The sequence below is a fragment of the Triturus cristatus genome, chromosome 3_1 (assembly GCF_964204655.1).
Source record: "Triturus cristatus chromosome 3_1, aTriCri1.1, whole genome shotgun sequence".
NCBI lineage: Eukaryota > Metazoa > Chordata > Amphibia > Caudata > Salamandridae > Triturus > Triturus cristatus.
In genome coordinates, this window is record NC_140583.1 from 714,137,123 (window position 1) to 714,160,914 (window position 23,792).

General features: G+C 47.0%; 1 protein-coding gene across 4 annotated transcripts in view; it reads left to right on the forward strand.

Moving 5' to 3' along the window:
- The window catches only part of KMT5B (lysine methyltransferase 5B), a 278,446-nt gene that overhangs the window by 168,165 nt on the left and 86,489 nt on the right, over positions 1-23,792 (forward strand). The gene's annotated exons all lie outside the window — the stretch shown is intronic.

Below are 23,792 nucleotides of genomic sequence, written 5' to 3' on the forward strand. Positions count from 1 at the left end.
TAGTACTTTGCAGTAGCATTATTTGCTAAATATGAGATAATTGATCTGATGCCGCGTTCTGGCTATCATCATCACTTCCTTTGAATAGGAAAGGCTGGTGTCCAGTCAATCCAGATTTATTGACTTATTTATGCCAACTTTCTTGCCATGTAAGTTGAAAAAGCTCATTCATGTTTGGTAATTATGATTTCTTTTTATTCTCTCAGTAATAAACATTAAACTTCTACCCGCTGCTACTAACTTTTCTGGCCAGGATGGGAATTGTTTTGCAGCTGTTTCTCAACAAGAAAACTGTCTTGGCATAGAGGGTCCCAAGTGTGAGTTAGTAGTTCACCACAACCATTGTGTGAAAAACTATTCTGATTTTTCCACCTTTTAGTAGGACACACAGATCAGCATCTTCCAGCATCTCACCTTTATTAGATGGCTCTTAAGAATTTTGCTCTTACATGAACAGGGATTATTTAGGTTTTTGTCTTATTTTTCATCATCTTAATAATTGAATAGCTTCATCCTACTGATGCATGCAATGCTTAAAGCATCACATTGGATGTGAAGGATTATTCTCTGCTGCAGAACCAGAGACTGCTTTTTTTGTCTGTGAATCATTCATCTGGTACGTTCTTAGCATTCTCTGCTGGAATAAGGTCATGATCACAGAGAAATTCTTATCAAGAGGGATTCGGTAATGAGCACACACATTTATGAGCAACAAGATCAGTGATAGGTTTGACTCTTATTCCGTGTCCATCGATCTGCTGTTCGAGACGTGCATCTTTAAAGCACACACATTTTCAAATGCCTCTCTGATGAAAACTTTTAAATCTCATCAGGCATTTGGTGATGTAGACCTCCTTGTGTGATTCTGAATGTGCCATAAACGAGTACTCTTGCCTGAAATTCATTGTTTTAAAAAAAAAATGCTTTCTGCTATTGTGTGCTATCCCTGTAATTGTGCTGCTAAAATTGATGGGGGAACCAGGGTTTTTTAATCCATTGTTTTTTAAATCTTCCTGCTTGCTTATGGCTGATTTTAAATCTACCCGGGAAAGGGGGGCACTGGGCTTTACTGACATTCCAGCATCCTCTTGGCTGGCATTTGAACAGGCATACCTGTTCAAGTGGCCTTGCTCATAATTTTGGGTTTTTGCTGCCATCTTGAGGCTTCGAAACACTGCTCTGTTAGCTGGCTAGTCACTTTTCTCTCTCCCCTATATCAGGATGACCATAGCAAGGGCGCTCCAAAGGCAAGTTGAAGGTGTGCCAAAGGCAGGCCCGTCTGTGCCCAAACAGGCTCAGGGGCCAAGGAGCCTGCCCCTTATGGGTCTAATTTGAGGATATTTTCAGCTGAATAATTGAAAGCTCTCTGGCCTAAGTGCTTTGTTGCCTGTCGAGCTTCACTTGATTTATCTATGAGTGCTTTAACATGCACCTTTTGTAACTTCCCTAGATCCTCAAACTACCCAGGTGGGTAGCACAACAGGGTGTGTTCCTTTGGGACACTTGCGGGGAATATGGAGAAGCCTGTTTTGCATTCTGAAGCGAACAGTAAGTTTCTCTTTTACAACCTCAATGTGCACTCTCTTCCCAGACATCAGCAAGTTTTCTACTATATTGTGGTGGACCATATGCCAGATGCCATGTTTCTGACATAAACCTGGCTTCATGAGGCTTCTATGCCAGATGTTATAGCGGCCCTCCCCCAAGGTTATTCCATTAGGAGGAGGGACAGACTAAATAAATTGGGGGCGGGGAGCGGTCAACGTCCTGTTGAAAAAATTTATAAATGCAGAATTCAAGAATGTCTGTTCTCATTGTGAAGTCGCCCCCTTGCTGGAAATAACTCCTAAATATACTTTGCCTGGCATTTTAATATATCGTCCCCTGGATTATGCAGGAAATTGATGCACACAGTTCTCTGATATTTTAGCCCCCCTCATTCTAAAATCTGCAAATTATATTCTAATAGGAGACCTGAATATTCACCTTGGAGGTAGTTTCAGTTACTCTGGGAAAACTCTGATCGAAGTCCTTAATGCCCCCAGCCTAACTCTTATCAATTCTACTCCAACTCATATAACAGGTCATCTTCTGGACCTGATCTTTTTTAACTTAAAAAATCTTGCACTACTGCTACAGTGCCCCTCATGTGGTCGGATCATCACGCCGTACCGTTTAGTATTTCAACCACATTGGCTGTCTGTAGAGAGAAAGGCAGATCTCATGGCAGGTTCAGAACCTTGTCGAGACTAGATACTTCAGCACTTAATTCCCAACTGAGGAGCACAATGCCTAACTTAGCCCAGGTGGCTGTGAGTGATCAGCCTATAATTAGCGCTTGACTGCAGAACTCATTGGATGAGGTTCTGCTTTCGAAACTTGTCCGGAGTCCTCCTCCGGCTCCCTGGTTCACTGAGGCACTTTGTATGGAGAAAACTAGATGCAAGGGTTTCGAGAGAGCTTGGAGGTCTAAATATGATGAAGAATCCAAACGTAAGTATTAGGATGAACTGAAACACTATCATGCACTTTGTAGAACTGCCCACACTACCTTTTATTTGAACCAAATTACCTCTGCACAGAACTGGCCCAAAACACTGTTTAGGGTAGTCCAAGAACTTTGACCCCTACAAGGTGCCCCCTTACTTTCCCAAAGTGAGGAAGTGGACCATTTTTTTTTTTAAAAAGGTAGAGGGTATTCAACTCGCACTTAAACTGGAGGGGCATGTTCGGCCTCTGCAGTGCCTCATAACGTCGTCTTAAGCTATGGAGGATCCCATCCGGTTAGTCATAACTCTCACCTCTTTCATCCCTTACCCCTGCCAGCCAGAAACTCAGGGCATGGTGGTACATTGGATCTGCCATTACTGAGATCCCTAATACGGTCCATAAAATCAGGCTCTCCCACATACTCTCTCCCTCCATCCAAACTTCTTGCTTTGGATACTGACATTCTGCAATTATTGCTGGACCTTCTGATCTCCTCCCTACAGGTAGGGTGCATTCTAGAACCATGAAAACATGCCATAGGGCTGTCCCTCTTCAAAAACTCTAACGCTGACGCTCTAAATTGGTCCTATTATAGACCTGTTTCTAGCATTGGTTAAGTGCATTAAAAAGTGTAGGAAAACAAGACCTGACACCAACCCACTAGTCAGAGCTGCATATCAACTGGTGTTGTCTGTTCTGGAACCTTGACTGGAGTTGCATGATGCTTCCTGGCAGGCCTGAAGAGCTAGTGCCAGGAGAAAAACTTTCCAGATTTACTCTGGCATGTGGGGATTGTGATGAAAGGAAGAATCGGTGTGATGATATAGTATCCACCAGAAAGAGATTTACTGAAAATGGCTCTTATTCATTACGACTTCTACTTCAAAAATGTTTTATTGGACCACATGAATTTTTAATGGTACAATATGCATATGATATCCTTATCATGCCATTGAAAATAAATGTAACCAAACTACACATTTGGAACAAATATTGATGTTAGATGTATTTGAATATGTTTTGTATTATGTAGTGTGTTCATTTTTAATTAGAAATGTCTGTGACAGTCCAACTGCTGAATGAAAGTTATGGTTGACTTTGTGATTGATGGCAAAGTGAAGATCGCAACTTAACTCGTGAGTTTTATGACTTTTTAGTTTTAAAGCAAAGCCACTGACACGGTTATCAACCTTAACTTACTTTCACCTTGATCTGGAGCCACCTGAGGTTGCTTGTGTTCCCTTCTGGAGGGGGCCTTACCTGGCAGTTTGGAATTGACTTTTCCCATGAGGAGCAGGGTCAGTACCTAATAGCGCCTATTCTCTGGAAAGGAGAAGGGGAGGATTAACGGTGCCTCTTCTGCCCTGGCAAAGTTAGAAAACCTTGGTAGAAATGTGTTTAAAAACAATTGAGCCTGTGGTTAGTTTAGCTTTTTTTAAATCCCTGGGTCCAATTCCTTAAAAAGAAAAATCCCTCAAAATATTTTAAAATATGGGGATTTTCGTTTTTCTAAAGCAGATGGTGGTAACGAAGGCATTATAACCATGTACAACATTCAACTTGCCCTCCCCTCTCATCTTGCCTAGTCCTGCTCCTAGAGAACACGATTGACACAAAAATGTTATAGGTGAATTGCTTGAATACATCTTAGCCGCTGATAAATTAGTTGGGGCTGTAAAATCCGGTACATTGTTTTTCTGCCCACCTTGTCTTGTCACTCTATACAAAGACTAGTTTTATGCAAATTAGCCATGGACCTTCTCCAACAGGCATATCTCATTCTGTGGCACAAAGGCTGACACTGCTTAAGGCATTTTATTGATGGTTCAGATCCACAGAGTATGGTGCACGGCCGGCATCTTTTGAAGGCTGGGTACACAGGAGGTTTGGCACATGGCCTAAGCCCAGGCCCTTTGGTTAGCCTCTGCTGCTCATAGGTGTTCACAACTGTGATTGGGTGCTCAGGGAGGTTGGACCAGGCCCTGCAACCAACCACAACTGGAGTTGACTGTCTGGAAGGTTGGTGCAGGGCCTTGCTGAAATTTGTGCACCGTCAATTGAATATGCAACTGGTTTGCTTGTATTGTTTGGATGCAGACAGGACCTGCATCCAAACCCCTCTCTGCACAGTCAAAGGCCACGCACTGAGCAGATGAGTGTGCATGGGAGGTGGATGCAGGAATGGCCTTGGGTCATGGGTAATCGAATTCTCTGCACAGTGGTCATTGGACTAAAAAAAACGGTATGGAGTAAATCTTCAAAGAAAATATATCCACCAGAAGAAAGCTTTGTTAAAGGTAAATTATTGTTTCTTCTGGTCATTGAACATTAATTTGTACTTTCAAAACAACACAGAAATTCCATTAAAAACAGTTGAAGCTAGTTATGGTTACTAAACAAAAATGAAAACTCCCTAAAGTTGTCAACTTATTGTGAAAGAAGCAAATAGTGTCTCACTCCCCTCTATGCAAACCATAACTCATCTCATTTGCAAACCTCATGACCTCACAGTATTTATACCAATACATAAGGGGAATCTTTGTGAACTGACCTCGTCTGGTGGTTGTTTCTCCTGGACCCTTCTGCAGCTCTGCACGCCATGCCACACCTCGCCGGACCCGCTGCGCGGGTCCCGCATCGTTGAGGAAACCTGCAAGTGGGGGTCCCGGACTTTGTGCTGTCATCTGGAGGTCTGCTGGGGTTTGCTGAGGGACAGTAGCAGGGCTGCGAGCGGAGCTGCAGGGACTCCGTTTCCCAAGAGTCCCTGCCTGGCCAACCTGCTACACCTGGACCGCTCTCCCTGCTTGCCACGCCCCCCGCGCACTCAGTGGGATTTAAGCTCCTCTTTTCCTCTGCCCGGCGGGAACCTTTGTGAACTGACCTCGCCTGGTGGTTGTTTCTCCTGGACCCTTCTGCAGCTCTGCACGCCACGCCACACCTCGCCGGACCCGCTGCGCGGGTCCCGCTTCGTTGAGGAAACCTGCAAGTGGGGGTCCCGGACTTTGTGCTGTCATCTGGAGGTCTGCTGGGGTTTGCTGAGGGACAGTAGCAGGGCTGCGAGCGGAGCTGCAGGGACTCCGTTTCCCAGGAGTCCCTGTCTGGCCAACCTGCTACACCTGGACCACTCTCCCTGCTTGCCACGCCCCCCGCGTGTGTTTAGCAGTACCAGTCAGCCGCTGCGCGGGAGCGTCCCGGGAGAAGCCCGGGACAAGGGCGGGACCGTCTGTGGCCGTCCGGGGCTGGCCAAGGCTGGGCTGGGCCTCCCCCCTGACATCATTGTTTGCTTTTGTAGGTACAGAGGGGCATATTATTATTGTTTACATCTGGCCTCTTGTGTAGCTCGTGTTAATGTCTACCCATTCAGGGAGGAGCCTGAGAGGGGGGGAGGGGGCTGTCGTATCATAGGCACTATGGACCAGTTCATAACACGGGTAGCTACTGTCATAGAGAAGGAAATTGAAATGACAGAGCGGCGCCTTTCCCATGAACACCCTCCGTCCAAAAGGTCCTCACTGGGCTCCTTGGCGCTTGTTCCCTCGCCTGTATGCAACCCTGTTAACTATCTCCCCCCCACTAGAGCATTCACGGGTTGCATCTCTGAGGGCTAGTGTAGATAGGCTGGAGAGCCTGGCTGCCATATCCATATCTACTCCTACTGATGGTATCAGTTCCGACTTACGGCCCTGCGAGTTTATTGTCCCTACACCCTGCCCTATTACTCTTATTACTCGAAACAGTATCTCCGAGCCACCTGACTTGCCTCCGTCGGCCTCTAAGAGTTCAGCTCATACCAAAAGGAAAAGGATTGCTAGCCCGAGGAAAGGCAGCTTTCCAAAACTCTATAAGAGGCCGAGGAAGCAGGGTATCAGGGCAGGGAGAACTAAAGCGGTAGCGGGTGAGGGGCTGGGCAAGAAAAACCCCGGGAGGGGTAAGGGGGGAGAGCATTCTGGCAATATAGTGGAGAGAATATGTGTAGATCTAACATCAGACTGCCATGTAGCTCCATCTAATGATCCTCTTACAATTGTACAAATAGAGGAACTAATGATATCACTGCTGTCCCCGGTTGTAGAGAGAGTTAAAGGGTTGGGAGAAAGGCTGGATAGGTTTGAGCAGGCAACTCTGGACAATTATTTTTCTCTTAAATCCCTCATTAAATTGCATTCCAGAATTAGGGAGGATGGACAGGGAGGGGAAACTGGCGCTCGGGTGATTCCCGCATCCCCACAGGCCACTCCTACTGCTTCTAATACGGCACGTACTGTAAATGTGATGGCAGTGGCAAATGCCCCTGCTGTCCATGTTGCGGTTCCTTTAGGTAGTGCTAGTCAAGCAGGGCTGGCTGCTCCATATGTCTTAGCACAACTGAATGTACCCAAGCCTCGTACTGCCCCGGTCAAGAAGCCTACTCGGGCTGAGTTACCCGGTAGGAAGGGTCCTGTAAAACCGAAGGGAACTGCGAATGGCAATGGCGCTGAACAAGCCCATCCGAGTAGAAATAGTATTAATCTCCCAAAAGCGTCCCAGCTAGAAGCACCGCCCCCCAAAGCGGCCCTAAAAATTCCACCTGTGAATTTGCCCCCAGAGGGCCACCCGTATGTCGTCATACTCACAAACGTACCCTGTCTGAAGGATGATCACTATGAATCCCATCAGGCACTAAAAAACAAAACCCTGCACTGGTTGAAGATTAACAGACCTCTACCTAGGGATCTAGATGGGCTGATCCTAGGAGTGAGAAGGGTAGGGTGGGTAGGTTATGGACATAAGCACCTAGATGGAGACTGTGTGGTGGTAAATTTCAAAGACAGTAGGGTCGCCCAAACGATCTGCAACCAGAAGCATGGTACTGGGGGAGCTGGCATCGGTGTGGTAGATTTAACCTATTTCTACCCAAGGCCTGTAGCAAACTATAATGGTACTCATTTAAGTGGGGGCTGGAGTAACAATTTTTCTTACTTTGAGAACCCTTTCTCCCACCCATTCTACCAACCAGTAGCCTGGCCTGGATAGCAGGGGAGGTTGCCTGGATATTGAACCGATACCTGTCCTGGGGTGGCCACCGGGTTCCTAAGTCTAGGTTACGCCCCTGAGTCATACGAGTTGGGTAAAAGTAATACCATCCCTCCTTCACCACCAGATGAAGCCACCCACCTAGCGCAGGTTATTGACCTGCCTGTAGGGGGCCAATGTGGGGGCAGTGGTCTAGGGCTAATAGATCAGACGGAGGGGACACCTAGCCCCGAGCCCCGCAGGGAGCCGGCTGTGGCGGATCCAGATCTTAGGATTTTGAGCTGGAACGTTGCGGGCATCTCGAGGAAGCTAGGCCTACCTGACTGGAATGCCCTTGTGGAGGGTTACTCTATTTGCATTTTCCAAGAAACATGGTGTAGGGAGCCCTGCCACAAGGTAGGTTATTAATCTTATTTTGTTCCCGCTGTAGCCCCCTCTTCAGGGAAGGGACGCCCCTCGGGAGGTCTTCTCATATGGGTTGCTGTCTCACTTGATTGTCAGGTGGTTCAGCATCGCATCAACTCACCCGATCTTCTTAACATCTCAATAAAGGGTGCACGGGGTGGTCTGATTTTGGACATCTTTAATATCTATGCTAGAGGCACGAAGGGAGGTTTACAATCTCCCATAATAGCTCTATTAGAAGGCTCGCTTAGGCAGCGTCCCAACAAATCTCGTGTCCTGGTGGCGGGAGACCTGAATTGTACGTTTGAGCCCTTGGGCCTGGACGATATATTGGGTATTGATGAGGAGGACTCCAGGAGAGGGATTCCTGCCCTAGCCTTGCCCCCCATTAGGAGGTGGACCCAAGTGGCGGTACAGATTAATTCCCTAAACTTGGAACTTGTCCTTAGGGCTGTCAATGGGAGTACAAAGTCTGACTCAGCAGGAGCCCATACCTATAACAGGCCAAACCACACGTCAAGAATAGATTATATTCTTGACGCCAGTTCATGGAGTATCCTGAGGGATATGGAGGTTGTACCGACAACTGAGAGTGATCACAATCTCCTCTCACTTGCCCTCTCTCCCCAGTGGCTTAATGATCAGGGGGGAACTCTATCTCGCATAGCACCAAACACCCACAAAGTTTACCCATCTAACTGTGGCAGACGATTGAAGTGGGCTAAGGTCACTATGGCAGAAGAGAAAGTGGCAGCTATAGGGGTGCTCCTAGCTGCAGCACAGTGTAAGCTGGACTCGCTGACCCATTTGCCTGAGGAAGTCACTATGACCTTTTTGCAACTTAACCAGGGCCCTGAGTGATCTCTTCATTGTCCCAAGCATGGCTCCCCGCGCTGGTAATAGGAAGAAGCCGCCTAAAGTGCAGGGATGGTTTACCAAAAAATGCAGGGAAACGAAAAAAGTATTGGTAGGTGCTGTTAAAGCTACATCTCAAGCTGCAATTAGGCTCGCAAGGAAAGACTACTCCCAGACTATAAAAGTAGCAAAAAGAGAGTGGGAGGAAAAGTTCTGGGCGGACCTTCTGGAGGCAAGTTTGGGCAGGGATGGTAGGGGATTTTGGAGTCTGGTAAGATCTAGGGACAGGCCTGTCAGCACTTTACTGACGTGCAACATCCCAGCCCAGAACTGGTTCAACCATTTCCTGTCCCTCTATACTCCTCCTGAGGGTTTTTTTACCGACTCCTTTCCTCTGGCCGACTACACAAGGGTCAGTGAGGGTGATGCTTTTACCGCCAGAGAAGCGGAGGCCGTAATCAAGTCCCTGGTACCCCTAAATGCTGCTGGGCCTGATGGGATACCCGGTGATTTGCTACGTGCCAAGCCTAAGGAATGGGGGAAGCTGGTTTCCACCCTACTTAACGCTATTTTGGGGGGGGGCCCTGTACCTGAATCATGGAAGGGGGGCGGAGGTTGTCCCTATATTTAAGAAGGAATGTCTAGACAACCCCGCCAACTATCGGCCCATAAGCCTTATTGACTCATCCCAAAAGGTGGTAGGGAAGTTGATTCTGGGGAGGGTGCTCCAATGGCTGGATGACAACAACATTCTGTCAGATCTCCAGGCTGGATTCCGCTCTGGAACTGGGACCACTGAGCAGGCCTTCAGATTGGCCCTCCTGTACTGGAAGATGGTCGTGCTGGGCAAGGGCGGTCTTTATTTGGCCTTTATTGACCTTAAGACTGCCTTTGACCTGGTATCTAGGGAGGAATTGTGGAGGGTCTTGCAGGGCCTGGAGTTGCCCCCTTATATCCTATCGCTCCTGATGAAATTACACGCAGGCAACTATGCACAGGTGCGATGGGGTATGAATGGGGAGAAAACTGACAGGATTCCAGTGAGGAGGGGTGTCCGCCAGGGATGTGTGCTAGCTCCCACCCTATTCTCCCTTTATGTGAATGGGGTGGTTGAGTATCTGCTAAAAGAACCCACAGACGCACCTTCCCTGGCGGGCAAACGGATTCTAACACTGCTCTTTGCAGATGATACCCTCCTCATTTCAAAGACCCCCCAAGGGCCTTCAAAAACTTTTAAACCGCTTCCAGGAGTTTTGTTCCCTTAGGGGGTTGGTGATCAATGTCGACAAGACCAAATTCTTGATCATGAATCCTCCTAAGAAACTAGGGCGTCCCCCGGCCTTGAACTCTGTTCCTTTAGAAAGGGTATCAGAGTTTGACTACCTGGGAATCCGCCTTAGCGATTCACTGAACTGGACCCCGCACATCCATAAGATGTTCCTCACCCACAAGAGGGTGGGTGGTGTTTTGCTTAGGAAACAACGTTCTTCCACAATTAAACCTATCGCCCCAGTTGTGGAGATTTATAAAGCCAGAGGGGCTAGCGCTGCTTTATACGGGGCGGAGTTGTGGGGTACATGTAACCTGGAAGTACTAGAAAAATCTGAGAGCAAATTTCTGAAAGACCTGATGGCTCTCCCTTTGAGCACGCACACAGTTCCTGTGCTGCTGGATCTAGGCTGCAGATCGATTGCAGACCAAGCACGACTTTGTCCCTTGCTCCTGTGGGCCCGGTTGTGGAGGGTGCCCGAATTATCCTCTTACTCTGAGGCACTGTCCGAGGTTATGGCAATGGGGGGCTGGCATAGGATCAAATGGTTAAGGGACGTTAAATGCCTCTTAGGGGAGCTGGGTCTTGGGGAAGCTTGGGCCACTCGATCTGCCCCACCTAAAGCCACGATAAAGAAATTGTATTGGGAATGGGTCTCCTATAACCTCACTGTCGATCCACGTCATTGCAATTCCACCGCAGCCTTTTTGAAGATTAAAGATGTGGTGGCCTATGAACCATATCTCGACTTGATTCGCATTCCCTTTGACCTGGCCTTGTACTTCAAGTTTAGAGTGGGGACCTTACCTGTAGGCGACCTAACAGCCCGGTAGAAATCATCCCTCCAGTCCTCCCCCTTTTGTGCCCTTTGTCCCACGCGGGTCGAGACGGTGGCACATATTCTTTTTGAATGCCCAGATTATTGTACACCTAGGAGGCGCTGGCTCAAACCACTGTGTAGACTTTTAGGTACTCGCCAGCATATTGTGGCCCTACGCATCTTATTGTCCGACACATCCACCTTGGTGGTTTGTGGGGTGTCAAAATTTCTAAAGTGGTCTTGGTTGATTCGTGTAAAAAGGCTGTCAGTCTCAATTTAATTCTATTTTTAACTGTATTTTATTGGATCATGTCACTGTTTTTATTTTCTCTTTTGTATATATTGTAATAACTGTGACTATTTTTACTTGTTGTAAAGCTTTTATGATATTTATATATCGAAATAAAGCCTATCAATCAATCAACCAATACATAACAGGACATAGCAACATAATAAATCACAATGAGACTTGGCCACATAGCTAGGAACTGCCCTGGAGTACTATGCCTAGACTGAGCACCTCAATAAAATAAAAAGCCTCAACAATTGGCCTCACCTATGATTATCAAGTCCTTTTGGCACAGAAGGGTACTTTTAGCACTTGATAATTCTTGAGGTCGAGAACTGGTATGTCAGAGTTGAGAGGAATCTAAAATCTGAAAATGCCCTGACCGTAGAAGAACCTGGAAGAAACCAAGGCACTGATGCCACTACAAATGGGCGCACAACTGAAAACAATTTATTTTGACTCAGACACAGGTCCTCTTGGTGCACGTCCCGATATAGAAATTAAAAAAGTCATAGAAATAAAAGCTCTGATTAAACTGAACAGGTAATGAAGGTGATTATAATGACCTGACCAGAAAAACATATATCTCAGAAAGCAGCTGGCGATAGCTGAGCATAGATGACTCTGGTTAGTCCGACTAGGTGAATGAACTTGAATTTTCTTATTTTTTTTAAAAGATATTTTTTTACCTTGTTAGTGAATATGGTAAAGTACAACATACAAATGGAAAAAAACTGCTTCAAATTCATTTATGCAGTACAACATGTAATATTTCAGTATTTCTTCAGTGATAATAAAAATAAGCCAAAGGACTCATTGAGTCAGATTTCTGTAATTGTTAGTGTGAGCATTTGATAATATGTCCTTGAGGTAAAGGCTGCAAATTAATAAACTCTTGCATAGGGGCAGTGAGATATATTACCAACAAACATACTGTTAATGGTAGGCTGCAAGGTAATAGCATGCAAACCTGTATGAATGACAGTCTTTGTAATCTCATGTTTACTCAATGGCATTAATGGAAGGTTCCAAAGGTACCATTGGTATCCAATGATGTTTCAACGTATACAGGTTCCTCTAAGTGTAGTAAGTAAGGAATCGGCGGCTAGAAAATCAACCAGATAAAGCGTTACCGAAGGTAAGAAACTTGTTCCTCTGATAGAGATGTGTAGATTCCTTACTTTAGAATTGATACCAGCTTCTTCCCTTGTACATGAGACTACATCATCTGATCTTCCTCTGGCCAGAACATGAACAGACCTACTTTACGTGCCCCCATGCATGCATACGGTTAGGATCTGCACACTCATGCCTTGTTCTGTGCATTATCACATGATGCGCCATCCGGAAACAATGCTGCTTTTCTTTTTTTTTTTTTGAATTCATATTTAACTTTATTGGTCACAGTCACAGAACAAAAAGACAAAGTGCATATCATTTTGTCATTCACAAACAAAAGAATACAGATCAAGAAAAAACATTCTTCTGTTACATTAAATACCATTACAAATAAGTAAATAAATACATACAGATGGACTGTTGTGTCCAAATAATTATTCCAAGGGCCACACTTACCACTGGCCCGCAATATTATGCAAAATAAGGAGCAGTTGGCAACGTGGAAGGTTCAAACGTTTATTAGCCACCACAGAGCTCTATATAGAGGAGCCTCGTCGATCCTCACCCATCAGGTGCGCCGAGGAAGACTGCTGGCTCCTTGACAGTAACACACTTTTATACATAATCAGTACAGCATACAAAACCTTATATGTGGAAAAGTACCAGTTAGTCCTGGCGCCCCTAATGAGCTCATGCCTATTTCTAGTTTCGGTTACACATACAAAGGGTTACTATCTTTACAGAGAAGGTCGAAAGGGTGACTCCCTTCTCGTCCCAGGTCTAGAGGAATTTGCTTGATACTCCCTTTTAGCAGATGTGACCTTGCTTCTCAGCAACTCAGCCTGTCTCCTAATTAAATGCAAGGAAAGGGGAAAGCAGAGGGTGTGCGGAAAAGACCACGTGATTCCCAAGAGAGAGAGAGAGCCGCAATCCAAGATGGAGGCGGTTCGGTTCTCGGCCCTTTTTGTCGTGCTAAACATAATCGGGGATTTCGAACCGTTTAATACACCATAACTAGTCAAACTATCATTAGATATACTGCGCTAATCATATCGTAGTGCCTTGAATACCTCAGAACGGCCCTTTTAGCGCAGCATAGCTAATAACGGGGTCAGTCTTCGAAAATACCCTCATCGATCTGCATTAAGTCATGCGTCTCCTTCTGAGCCCGCTGGGTATCTATTCTGGTTTGGACGGGCTTGGGCCTAGGGATGGATCGGCGAACTTGAGTAGCACAATATGCACAGCAAGCAGGCCCGCACTGTAGACAAAGACCGCAGGTGAAAATGAACCCCACTATTCCCAGAAGAATCATAAATAACTTCCATCCCCAGGTGGTCACCAAATCCCAAAACCACCCGGACAAAGACCAAGTACCAGTCTCGGTGTGAATTTCAGAGGCTAGCCGATGCAGTTTCTGAATGGCTAAATGGACAGAAGGGGCGGAGTCAGGTATATATACACAACAGGAACTGCCGATGACTCTACAAGCTCCTCCACGATCAGCTAGGATAACGTCTAAAACAAGACGGTTTTGAAGGGTCACAAGCCGGGTCGCCTGGAGCTCCACTGTAATATTAGTTAATATTCCTGCAGTAGTATTAACCACCCCTTCCACCACTCTAGATAGCCTCCTAACTTCTTTACTATTGAGGATGGGTCCCCATATGGGCAACGCCCCTTTTATGATATCAACGAAGTGTTGGGCTGGAGTGTCAGTCTGGTCAGTGGCATCATTACTGGCGGCTTCAGCCTTTAGGCTCCGCCGATTTAAGGAATAAGATTTGTGATAATCAGAAGGAGCTATGTAGACCGGTGGATAAAGAAAGGATAAGTAACATCGACCTGCCCATCCTCTGGGTAACCAAGTGTATGCGTTTTCACCGCACACAAAATAAACATTGGGAGGGGTGAGTGTTGGGGGACTACTGAAAGTCTGCAGTTTATAAGTGTAATTACATCTACTATAACCGACGGATAAATGTCCAGTACCCTGCACGCAGAAGGAGGAGGATGTATTCAGCACCGGGACCGGAATGATTTTTTCATCTGAGACATTTCGCTCCTGGAAATACTTGAAATACTCAGTAAAGTTAAAAGTCATGAAATCCAATACTTCATCCCTCAACCAGGTATCATTTTCGTGATCAGTGTATACGTTCATACAGGCGGTAGGATCAAGGGTACCATCCGTCCCCTCAGCATTAGGAGTAAAACCTTGGTGTTTCTCTATATAGGCTAGAATCAAAGCATAATCCTTCTCTGAGAATCGACGTTCATCTATAGTGTAGTGTTCATATAGCATGGATAACATTTTGAACCAGGCTTCGCAACTACCTAGATAAGACAAGGGCATTGATATGAACAAATCTTGCTTATGCATCACTGACGGGAGAAGACCACAGACCCAACAATCGGTAACATTTGTGGAACTATGAGTCTGATGTAGCATCTCAATGAAGGCATTATGTACATATGTCTGTCAGTGTCTTTCCTTATGAGGGGCAAAAGTCTGGAAATGATGTTCCTTAGGGGCGGGGGTAGACACTATCAAGGTGTGTACAGGATGGCGGAACTCTAGGTATATAAACAAACCTAAGCATAGTACAAATGATACAATCAATATAGAAATAAAAACAATTTTAACACGCAAGCTCCATGAGGAGAACATTGGCAAGTGCGGGGGAGTGGTACGGGGTACTATGGGGCGCCCTTCTTCAGGGACAAAACGACCAAAAGGGTACATTTTCTCACTAAAAGTCCAATATAATCTCGGGAGAAAAAGGCTACTAGCAGTCCGACCTGCCGGAGGGTGCTTCTTTCCTGTGTCCGTATAGAGGCAGACTCCTATTGTTCAGAGAGACCAAAAAAAGGTAAAAGATAAAAACTTCTCGCGTTGGGGTCGCACTTGACGCAACCCTTGTTGAAAGGAAACTCCACCTGGGCCCCCACCAACCGACCAATGTCTCTATCTTCGTTCTGAACAGAGCTTTACTGAAAGTTCCATGCTCTCAACGAGTTCAGTCCAGTGTTCTACCAATCCTTAGGTCTTTTGCCGAGGCCTCCGACTTCACTCGCCAAGGCTAGACCTGGGATTCCCTATTTCCGGGGCCGCAGGTGATATCGATCCCGACCAGGGGTTTCAGGATTCACAAACAAAACGGGCACAGTGGGGTCAGACGAGGAGCTGGGCTCCCGACCAGATGCCTCGCTTTTAGCAGTTGGGCGGCCACAAAAAGGTGTTTCCAGGCTCACAGCACTCTCCCCTCGCCCGTCATCCTCTCTGCGGGTGTCCAGGGAAAGTGGTTCTCTAGTGCTGGGTTCGCCCTGAGTTGGCAGGCCTTCCTCCTGGTCAAGCTGCTCCCTGGGCAACGGGAGGGGAACTCGCTTAAGATGGGAGATATGGATCCAGTGCTGCTTCCCCTCGACTTTCACCGCCGTTCGCGTAGCCAGGAGCACCTGGTACGGTCGGGATCAGCGCGGATCCAAACTCGATTTCCGTTGGTAGTTTCGAACCAAGACCCACTGTCCAGGTTCCACGCTGTGTCCAGGACCCTCCGGCAGGGGCTGCAGTACGGCAGATATCTGTTGATGAATGGAATGGAGATCTTTAATCAAAGCATACAAATAATCAGTCAACATAGGATGGTCGATGTCCCTGAAGGATTTGGGCCAGGGTACTCCCCACACGTTGGCAGGTCTGCCAAAAATTACTTCATAAGGGGAGATACCGCTCCGGGAATGGGGAGTAGTTCTCGCGGACAACAGGGCCAGGGGCAGGAGATCAGGCCATTTTAATCCCGTCGTGTCCTGAAGTTTAGCCAGTTTCAATTTCAGAATCCCATTATATTTCTCAACCAGACCCGCTGACTGAGGATGTCGGGCTGCGTGAAACTTCTGCTGGATGGACAGACCCTTGCATACATACTTAACTAAGTCAGCATTAAAATGTGTCCCATTGTCACTCCAAATCACCCGTGGCAACCCATATCGAGGGAAAAACTCTTTTACCAGAGCTTTCGCGGTTGCCAGGGCAGTATTTTCCTTTGTGGGATACGCCTCCACCCATTTACTAAAAGTACAAATCACCACCAGCACGTATTTCAGATTGTTAACTCGCTCTAGCTGTATGTAATCCATTTGGAGTACTTCAAAAGGCAGGGTGGGAGGCGCAAAATTACCCGCCAAGACAGGAATGCTAACCCCCGGATTATGCTGGAGACAAATCATGCAATGCTGAACCAAGTTCCTAGCTGTCTTATGGATATTAACATTATACCAGACAGGATCCAATGTGGCACAGATGCCCTGAACCCCTACATGTGAAGGTCCGTGTGCCATAGTTACTACCGCATTTACAAATGCGTTCGGCAGTAACCATCTACACCTCTCTGACAAGTCAGTCCAACATCCATTCTCATCAAGCCTCCCCACCTGTTCTTGCCAGTATGTCAGTTCTTCCGGGGTCACCTCCTTTTGTAGCTCTCTCACACTGTCTATGGTGTTGTTAAAAACCCCTGCTTCTATCATTCTTGGCACTACAAACATGGAAGTGGTGTCAGACTGGGCTGTTTCTTTGGCGATTCTATCCGCAAAGAAATTTCCCCTCCCTACATCATCAACTATAACCTTGTGTGCACTGCATTTGACTATGGCCAAGGTTTTAGGCAATGTTAATGCAGCCAGTAGTCGGTCCACTAATGGTCCATTCTTTATCTTTTCGCCATGAGATGTCAAGAATCCTCTTTCCGCCCATAACCTCCCGAAGCTATGTGCTACACCGAACGCATACTGGCTATCGGTGTAGACATTTAGCCTTAAACCTTTCCCCAACTCGCAGGCCCTGAATAATGCAATCAATTCGGCCGCCTGGGCCGACCGGTATGGTATCTTTGCTGCCTTGACTACCGTTTGCAGGGTGGTGATCGCATAAGCCGCAGCTGTCGTGCCATCCGGTAATCTAAAACAAGACCCATCAATATACAATTCTCCTTGGGCATCAGATAGTGGGGTGTCAGTTAGATCTATCCGGCCCTTGGTCTCTTCTTCAGTTCGAAAGATACAATCATGCATGTCTTGTCCACCATCTCCCGAAGGGAGGGGTAACAACGTGGCAGGGTTCAAATTAACACATCGTTTAATCGTTATATGAGGTGCAAACAGGGTCAATTCGTACCCTGTAAGACGCGCACTACTTAAGTGCTGTGTCTGCGTCCTGTTTAATAATACGTCCACAGCATGAGGCACCATCACTGTCAGATCCGTATTCAGGACTAGCCCTTCCGATTGTCTGATTGCTACAGCCACTGCCGCTGCAGCCCTCAGACAACTGGGAAGTGCTCTGGCGACATTGTCCAAAACCGCCGAGAAATATGCACAAGGCCTTTGCTTACCGCCAAAGTCTTGTGTCAATACTGAAAGAGAACAACCGTCCACCTCATGCACGTAGAGCACAAAAGGTTTCCGGTAGTCAGGGGTGCCAAGCACAGGAGCAGAGCAAAGAGCAGTTTTCAGAGCGGAAAAGGCAGTCTGGCATTCATCGGTCCAAGGTAAAGGCTCATGCACATCCTTCGTAATTAGGTACAGGAAAGGTTTAGTCAAGAGAGAATAGTTAGCAATCCATTGGCGACAGTAGGAGGTTATACCAAGCAAAGCGCGGACATCACGTTGCGTGCGAGGAACAGGCATGTTAGTTATGGTTGCGATGCGCTCAGAAGTCAACCGTCTTCCCTCCTTCAACAGGAGATGACCGAGATAGGTCACCTCCGGTCGACAATATTGAAATTTAGAGAGCGACACCTTGTTACCATGAGTGGCCAAATGCCGTAGCAGGGTAACCGTGGCATCGCGGCAACCATGTTCTGTATCAGAGGCCACAAGGAGGTCGTCAACATACTGCAATAGGACATTACCTGGCGGCAATTGTAAAGAATCCAATACTCTTTTTAGGGCTTGGCTGTAGATACTAGGGCTTTCGGTATACCCCTGGGGGGCGCGACAGAATCTAAAGCTGCGGCCCCCCAATGAGAAACCGAACAAATGTCTGCTATCTGGATGTATGGGAATACTAAAGAAGGCATTCTTCAAATGAATTACCGAGAAAAATGTTGCAGTGGGAGGAATCGTGGTCAGAATGGAATTAATGTCGGGTACCACCGGATATTGGGGTACCACAATCTTGTTAATCTCTCGCAAATCAATCACAAATCGGTAGGTATCAGCATAATCAGGGGACTGGGGTACGGGGGCTCGTTTAAGAATCGGAAGAATTGGGCTGTTGCAGATATTGGAAGTCGTTTCCTCCACCACCCCTGTTCTAATCAAATCAGAAATAATGGCCAGTAAAGCGCGCTCTCCCGCAGGGGCTATTTTGTACTGTGGGATCCTCGGCAATTTGGCATTCTGTTTCAGGGTGATGGATACCGGGGGAATTTGTAGGAACCCTACGTCAGTGTCCCCCAGGGCCCAAAGATCCCTCGGGAGTTTTGCAAGCTCAGGGGGTAGGGAGTCCGTTTTTGAAAAACATTGGATGGAGGGGATAGAGGTATTCCGAATGGTCAGATAAACTCCATCGGGGGAGCAATAGATGCGGGCATGCAATCTTTTTAATATATCCATACCCAGGAGATTTTCCCCACACTGGGAGGTGCGGAGGAAAGGCGATTCTATCGTAACCGGTCCCAGAGTAAGGGAAAGTGGCTTAGAAATGGGGCTCACCACCGGAGTTCCAGAGAACCCCACGGACACATTAGTCTGGCCAGACAGAGCGGCCCCCGGGACCAGGGCACGTGAAACAGAACTGTTCATAGCCCCTGTGTCAACCAAAAACTTACCTGATGCATCCAACAATTGTGCATGGACATAAGGTCCAGCTTGATCTATCGGGATTGACACATGCCCCTTACTCTGCCCTTGGCTGTCCTATGCTTGAGTATACCCGGTGTCTTCGTCCGTTACACGTCCGTCATTGTAGTACTGTCTACCTTGGCTTTGGTCGAAATAATTCTGACTGTTCTCACCTCGGGCTGCCTGTTCTTGTCTCGTGTATCCACCTCGATGCCCACTCATCCTTCCCCGTCCACGACCCCTTGAAGCAGTATTCTGTTCATACAGCAACGGGCACTGTGCTCTCCAATGCCCCTCCTCTTTACAAAAAGCACATTGATTTATGCCTAGATCTGTTCGCCCAGCTGTTTGCGTTGGTCCCGCCCCTCTTGGAGCGAAATTCTGCAACCCTCGTCCTCTTCCTCTACCCCTCTCTACTTGCTGCAGTAACACTCGTGTTTTCAACTCTTTCGACTTTCTTTCTGTCTTATCCTTGCTCTCATTCTCCCGATGCTCATAATACTGAGCCATGCTTAGTATCGTGGAGGGCGTGGTGGTCGTCCAGGTACTCTCAGCTGCCTGTAACCGGGCCGATACCTCAGGTTGCAAATTGGTTACAAATCTATTAACAAATAAACGTACATCCCCCTCCGTTGCCAAGTCCTGTCCGCTGAAGTCAATGAACACTCCCTCAAACCTCGTGAAAAAATCAGATACACTCTCGTCCTTCTTTTGTTTACAGGCCGTCAGCTTGTCCCAATCTACTTTCCTGGGTGGGATCAACGAATGCATATAAGTTATTATTTTCTCAGGCAAGGTCAGTATCTCAGGTCGGGGCTTGTTCCCTGGTTTACGATCTCTATCCCAGTTTCTCAGTTGATCCCATGTCCCACCAAATTCCGTAACATGGTCCTGGTCATGTACCTGGCGCCAAATGTCCACCGGTACTAATAAGGCAAAGAATAATTCAATATCTGCCAACGTCATTACTGCTGACGAGGCGGCCTCGGTCAGTTCCTTGTAATATGCGGTGGGGTTTTTTCTAGGATCTGGCAACTGGCTTTTTAGGGATAGTACCTCACTCCGCTTCCAGGGGGTATAGACCCATTGTTCCTGGAACCGGGCGTCTATTCCCGGGCGGGTAACGACACCGTGGGCATCCACTACTGCGGCAACTTCTGGATGGAAGATAGGGTGCACTTCTCGCATAGGGAACTGGGAGAATCCGGCGGGAGTGGCAGGCTGCAAACGAGTTCTGTAAGAGACCAAAGTCTGCACCTTCCCATACACCTCTTCCGGTGTCAACTGAGATTTGTGGACCTGATCAAGAATATCATATAATATAGCCGGAGCCTTCCCTTCCTGGTGTACCTGTTCCCACACAGAAATAAGACGGTTGGCCATATGCTCCAGGGCATGCTGTTGCATTACCGGTTCATAGTCTCTCATGGTACTCCAAATATCAGCAAGAGTATAAATGGGATGTCGCATCCACTGGGATGCTTGTGTAGCAATAGTTTCCCTTTCTTCCGTTCCCAAGGCCGAACGAGTGAACAACTTCCTACCCTCCGTTAGACTGGCCGGACGTATTGGAGTAGTCACAGCTGTTACCGGTGTGGTACTGGCGGAGGAGGAGGGCAGAACAGAAGGGGAAGGCATTGACCCCGGCAACAGCTGAGGGGTCCCGGCTGCAGCTGCCGTCAATAAATTAGGCAGCATGGCCATAACTTCAGACACAGATGTCGGTAACCGGGAGAGGTTCGGCAGGGAGGGAGGGGTAGTAGTGGCCGGGGGAGCCGAAGCCGAGGCCCCCAGGGACATATTTGGGGCCGGGGCCGAGGCCCCTGATACCTCCGGATATATCCTCTGCGGTACATAAGGGGGTGGTGGCCTGGTGTCCAATAAATCCTCTATTTCATCTTCTGCATTCGGGCAGGTCACATAGCTCTTAACAACCTTTAATCTAAATTCGCGATTCATGCAATCCAATCCCTTTTCTACTCTTTCTCGGTCATAGGCCATAGCTTTCTGAGTAACATTCTGTCCTGCCTTGGCTCTGGCTACTTTCTCTTCCCTTATTCGCCGTTGCTTGGCCTCCTTCTGCCATGCAATTAGAGCATCAAACATGGCCTGCCTACTTCGCCTAGAAAACAGCTGTTCCTGTAGGAACGCAATTTTCTTCTCATCAAACGAACCCGTTTTGGGCCATCGTAACTCCTCATTTCCCTTGGTATACTTATGCCACAGAGTGCAGAACAACAACGGAGAGATCCCATGTTTGACATACATAAAATGGCTAGGACTGCCCTCCGGCGGGGCGGGTTGGCTCTCAGCTAGTCTGGAGTCACTTGTTCGACAGCAGCAGCCAAAACAATTCAATTTACTAAAACAGGACATTTTGGTTAGTTTTCAGACATGTATACACAAACAACAATCAACACGAATCATACACAACATACAATCGGTATCAGAGAACCAAGCCCGTCGACTCTGGTTCACAGTCCAAACACCAAACTGCACGCGGGATTCCGGCCACCCTCCTGGCTCACCACTAAGACCAGCCCCCAACGAGGACTTGCCCCGTCAGGAGTATGCCCTGTGGCTACCCAGTCTAGGTCGCGGGTCCTTCCACGTGCAATCCGTTTATAATCCTTCGGCGCGCCGTTTTTACTCAAATCATATACAACCTGTACGTACTTCGAGTCAAACCACGGTAATGCTAACCCGATCAAGCAAGACACCACCCTCCGGTGCGTGCCTTCAAATCAATGCACCGCTGTCCAGCGCGAGCTTCAAACAAATGCAATCCGTGTTCAAAATCAAAAATGCATCGTTCTCAACAAATGCTCTCAAATCAATCAAATAGCACACCGTCTTCAACGCGTGCCTTAACCAATAATGCACCGTTTATAACGCGTGCGTCAAATCAAATCAATACTCACCGGGTGCACCCAGATACGAATGTTCATTCTCCGCTGCCAACTCCTCCCGACCAAATCAGTCCAGTTTCTGGGTTAAGCCCGTAGGACCCCGGCGAAGGGTAACTAGCAGCAGGGGACGTACCGAAAAGTCGCGCAGGGTGGGAGAAATCCTCAGGCTCCTCTCCCGCCAACCGGTCAGGACGCCCCCAATCCCACCACCCGAATACGGGGGGCGGGGGGGGAAGACCCTTTCACGGGGTCCCTTCGTGGTCGCCAACTGTTGTGTCCAAATAATTATTCCAAGGGCCACACTTACCACTGGCCCGCAATATTATGCAAAATAAGGAGCAGTTGGCAACGTGAAAGGTTCAAACGTTTATTAGCCACCACAGAGCTCTATATAGAGGAGCCTCGTCGATCCTCACCCATCAGGTGCGCCGAGGAAGACTGCTGGCTCCTTGACAGTAACACACTTTTATACATTATCAGTACAGCATACAAAACCTTATATGTGGAAAAGTACCAGTTAGTCCTGGCGCCCCTAATGAGCTCATGCCTATTTCTAGTTTCGGTTACACATACAAAGGGTTACTATCTTTACAGAGAAGGTCGAAAGGGTGACTCCCTTCTCGTCCCAGGTCTAGAGGAATTTGCTTGATACTCCCTTTTAGCAGATGTGACCTTGCTTCTCAGCAACTCAGCCTGTCTCCTAATTAAATGCAAGGAAAGGGGAAAGCAGAGGGTGTGCGGAAAAGACCACGTGATTCCCAAGAGAGAGAGAGAGCCGCAATCCAAGATGGAGGCGGTTCGGTTCTCGGCCCTTTTTGTCGTGCTAAACATAATCGGGGATTTCGAACCGTTTAATACACCATAACTAGTCAAACTATCATTAGATATACTGCGCTAATCATATCGTAGTGCCTTGAATACCTCAGGATAAATAAAGTAAACACTTGTATCAATGCTGCTTTTCATGAGAATATTTATTTATCCTACTCTCTTAAAGTCTGATCAGGTTTACATAGTCTTCTCTTCCAGTGAAGTTTTCATTTCACGATGAAAATCTGATGGGTGAGCAAGGTGCAAGATTCAGACCATATCCTTTTACGGGGGGATTTCTGTATTCATGGTCGTGGCTTGTCCTTACACTCCCTTCTTAAGAACAATGTCGTGAAAGAACATTCTTTGCTTCAACTTTGCATTTTGCAAAAATCATTCAAGAAGGGTTGATGACATATAAGCATGGCCACTGGAATTATGCATTTAGGGAGGACCAGGTTATGCAACAGGGTTGACTAAATTATACAGCAAAAACCCACAGTTAAGTGGCATGTTCATTGATAGTATTATGTTATTATTTAGTCTGTTGTACATGTTAACACTGGGCAAAAATGTCATCCTACTAATATCGGTTTAACACCCAAATCCGGCAAAAATCAACTGAAAGGTGACCAGTAAACCTTCATGAAGGGGTTTCCACTGTGCAGCAACATCTGTCACAGCATTTCTAATAACTTTTGAGCCATTTGAGCTAAAAATATTTTTTTTGTTCAAATCTGTAGATTATGCTGTCGGTGATGAATTATGTGCCAAATGCTGCAAAATAGTAATTATTCGGCAAAAGTCACATAATTGCGAAATCTAGTGACCCTGTATAAAAGGAAGGGGACAACAGAGCAATTTCACTGTGAAGCCTCTGAAATTGACTTCTCATTTAGAAGCTATTTCTGATATGACCTGTAGTTGCAGGCACGTCTCAACCAATTAAGGAAGAAAAGCAAGGAA